Below are 4,595 nucleotides of genomic sequence, written 5' to 3' on the forward strand. Positions count from 1 at the left end.
GTGTGTGTGTGTCTCAAGACCCCATGATGCAATGTGGCCAGCCCCACACATCACTGTGAGTGGAATTTGGTGCCAAACAGACTCACCACACATCCATCAGTACACACACACACACACACACAGCCAAGCCCCACCCTAGAAACTTAAACGAAAATACACCATCATGTTCGAGAGAGAGAGAGAGAGAGAGAGAGAGAGAGAGAGAGAGAGAGAGAGAGAGAGAGAGACTGACCAGAGACGAGAGGCATGCTCAGCTTGGTTTGATTAACTGAAGCCCTGTGTGAGGAGGTGATTGGTTCAGCAGTGCCTGAGCAGGGTGCCAATCTTCAGGCCCCACCTTCAGGTTTGATTTGGTAAATAACAAAACTCTCCACTCATTTCTGTTGGGGGGCGGGGAGCAAAAGTGAACGCACCAAAAAGTGAACGCAGTGCAACAGGGAGCAGGACGTTCACCAGTCTGGTGAACAAACACTTACTCAGCAGTTGCATTAAAACACACAGTTGTATTTCGACAATTAATCGTCTCGCACGTCTGCTACCGCCGAGCTAGCGTCCGACGTTCTCCACAGGCGCCAGTGTCGAGGGCAGGGGCCGTCTGTCAGGACTGTAAACACGGGACAGGAGGGGGGGAGGGTCGTGGAAGTGTGGAGTATGGAGGGGTGTAGGAACGTAGGAACACCAGCGACATCAGTAGGGGGCAGTCTGGAGTGGTTGTGGGATGCACAAGAACCAGAGTGGCCATACCCCCCCCTTCCCCCCCCCCCCCCCCCCCCCCCAGACCAAATACCAAGCAGAAGCCCCACGTCACAGAGAAGCAAACCCCCCAAACAACTGCTCTACATAACTGGTGTGGGGGGCGGTGGGGGTGGCCCCTATGATGGCACTGGGGCCCCTCTGATGGGCCACCTTGAAGAGGAGCAGGACTCATACCACAGCCAGGGAGGGAGGGAGGGAGGGAGGGAGGGAGATAGGGAGGAGGTCCTTTAGCCAAACGCTACTCCAAAGCCTCCATACTTTCCAGCGGAGGCGAATTATTAGGCAAAGAGCCTCTAGGTACCAGACGCACCAACCGTGGAGCCTTTTCAGTTTTGAGTGTGGGGAGAACTGCTGTGTGTGTGTGTGTGTGTGTGTGTGTGTGTGTGTGTGTGTGTGTGTGTGTGCGCGCTTTGTAATTCATTCGCCGGGTGGGAGGTTCAGAGTCCTTTCAGAAACTCTGGAGGAGAAAGGAGAAGAGAAAGGGAGAACGCAGAGCATGCTGGGATAGCTCAGCTTTGTTTGTCAGACGCACAGGAAGTGGATGTCAGAGTGGCCTGACCATGACATCAGCATTCAGAATGAGCTTGGACATGGAAACGCGCACACACACACACACACACACACACACACACACACACACACTACTGACAAAAACTTGCTAATTAATCTTGATTATTCTGGTCGGTGACAAATGTACGCTCAGAGAAACAAACCTGAGAAGAGCACAAAGGAAGAGAGAGTGACAATCAGAGAGGAAAAGACTTCTGAGTGGACAGGAAACAGACACACACACACACACACACACACACACACACACACACACACGCTCTCATACAGTCAGTAAAGGGCTAGAAAGGTCTAACAGTGATTTTAGGAATGTGATATTTGGGTGGCAACACAACCTGTCTGTGTGTAGACCTGTCTGTGTGTAGACCTGTCTGTGTGCAGACCTGTCTGTGTGTAGACCTGTCTGTGTGCAGACCACAGGACCAACACAGGCCAACAGGGGTAGATAAAGAGGTTCCAGGACACGCTATCACACACACACACACACACACACACACACACACACACACACACACACACACACACACACACACGAGTCAAAACAGCAGCAGCCAGATGTGAGGAGAGAAACTGAAGAGTTTCTCTGAGCATCAGATATTCACTTAGGGCTCCTGGATCACAGATACTACATTTCCCATAATACAAGCACAACCTGCAAAAGGATGCAAAGAGGACATGACGGAAGGAGAGAGAGAAGGAGTGAAAAAAATATGCAAGCAAGACTCTTCTTTTCCTCTCTAGATACAAACACACACGCACACACTCACACACACACACACACACACACAACCACCTCAGAGCAGCAGAATACTAAGCAAACCTGTCTGCTGAATTATTGAGCATCTTGGACTGAGCAGAAAAACACATTAGCATACAGACCTTATGGGCCCAATCTGACTGACAGTCCCATCTCAATGACAGTGTGTGTGTATGTGTGTGTGTGTGTGTGTGTGTGTGAGAGAGAGAGAGAGAGTTTGTCCATATACAAGCAACGGGACATAAATCTTTACTTACATTAGATTCACAACCGAATAAAACAAAACATTTTCGTTCACAGATTAAACATTTCAATGATCGTATTGTTGAAACGTGTTCATTTTGCGCCAATAAAACGTCGACACCTAGCCGTCATAAATATTCAACATCCTTGCTAATGCAATCCATATCATTGGCTGAATAGCTAATGGATCTGTTTTGAATGAATAACCCTGGTCTCTCTGGTCATGTCTCCAAGGTGATTCCTGCCATCCTGTCGTGCTCCGAGTGTGTGTGTGTGTGTGTGTGTGTGTGTGTGTGTTGTGTGGTGTGGTGTGTGTGTGTCCACCTCTCATTAGAGCCCAGGCAGGCCTGAAGGCCTGTGTAAGGAGCCAGCAGCCTCCTCTGAGCAGATCTTACCTTCTTCTTCTGTTGCCCACTAACTCACTGCATCCATTTGTCTTGCTGTGTGCCACACGACCAAGACCTGTGTGTGTGTGTGTGTGTGTGTGTGTGTGTGTGTGTGTGTGTGTGTGTGTGTGTGTGTGTGTGTGTGTGTGTGTGTGTGAGACTGTGTGTGTGTGTGTGTGTACTAAAAGCTCTACTGACTGTAAGTCAGAATGGTTGAGTGTTAGCGCCTTAACTTGGCTACCACAACACATCTAACATCCATTTTTTTAACATCCAAAGAATTCCTTAGCTCTGCACAGGGAGTAGCAGGACGCATGTGATAACGTTCATACTTCTGTTTCAGTCTAACATTTATTGAGCAAGGCACAGTGCATAAAACACAGCATTTTTTCTAGACTTGCCCCATACTGTTTGTTTAGGAATTACACTTCACTTGCCATAACTTTGATGTCATAGACCAAACTAATCGACAATAACGAATCATAAGCCGCCTTATATCGCATGTTCATGAACTGTGAAATCATCTGACCCTCCCACTCTTCGTTCGACCTTAGTGTGCACGTGCCGTCTCTGTTACTCCAGGAGAGCTATGCACACATTTTGGCGGAAGAATTGTTCCAGAATACAAAGACAAATTAAAATGCCACAAGTGGCACCAAACGCAAGAGTTTGTAGCAGGCATCTTACCGTGAATTCATTTTAAAACAAAACTAAACAATTTTGGATTTGGCAGCCGACTAAAGCTTAAAACAACTTCCCCGACATTTCCTGGAGGCAATGCGGATGATCATTAAAAATAAAGACTTCTCATCTGAAGTCTTAAGACTTCTTAAAATTAAGAAGTTCTCATTTGACACTTTATTCCATAGTGTTGCAAGCAATGATAGTGCAAGATAATGTTTGCAAATTTTATATAATTTAGCTGAACTACAAATACATTTTTATAGTTTTGCATGATACGATACATTTAACCTCCATTTAACCACCACCCGGGGTTCAGCTGCTGGTCCCTAACAGTCCTTCACCCCTTCTGGTTCAGACAGGTCAAGACACATCGATGTGATCCGACTAGGCTGGTGCGTTTGACACCAAGGGTGTCAACCAACGTCCACATAACAGAATGTTCAAATGCGAGAGAAAAAACAGAAAACTCCAAACAGCCCTTTAAAATGTCACTTTAGGGGGAAGGTAACTGTTTTAAAAATAATAATAATAATAATAACTGTGCAGAACCTTTAACGGCCCGCTCCGATAGCTCGTCCCTCCCTTATGCTGCTGGTGTTGGACGTGATGGGACACCTTCCGAACAACCAGGTGTGCGTAAACGCTTCCAACAGACGCCAACAGAGGACACTCGTTCAGAAGTAACGGGCAGAATATAAGTGTGCTGGAGGCCAAACGTTAATACAGCCACGCATGGATGCGATAATAATATTTGAGCGCATATTTCAAGTTGTGCTGATATGTATACCGCAGGTAAGTCTCAAGGCCTCGGAAACTGATCCTGGGTCAGTAGTACAGGATCAGGTGCTGAAATCAGACACGCCTCCAGCTGACATAACAGCGAAAGCAAATGGCCACAAAAACTCCACCCTACAAGCACGTCCACTACCAGCCCTACCCCCACCCCGCAGGGAGGTGGTGGGAAGGAGCCCCCGTCTCTGTCTTGGAGGAAGGCTCTCCTGCGTCCAGTGCCAGGGGTGGCCTGACACACACACACACACACACACACACACACACACACACACACACACACACACACACACACATCACACACTGATATCTCCCACTGCCATCTTTCTCAAACCAGTCCACCCAGTCAAGAGGGCTACGCGGCCTCCGCCCACTGGCCCATCACAGCGCTGTGGCCTCCAGTTCACCAACTG

The sequence above is a fragment of the Brachyhypopomus gauderio genome, unplaced genomic scaffold (genome assembly GCF_052324685.1).
Source record: "Brachyhypopomus gauderio isolate BG-103 unplaced genomic scaffold, BGAUD_0.2 sc74, whole genome shotgun sequence".
Lineage (NCBI taxonomy): Eukaryota > Metazoa > Chordata > Actinopteri > Gymnotiformes > Hypopomidae > Brachyhypopomus > Brachyhypopomus gauderio.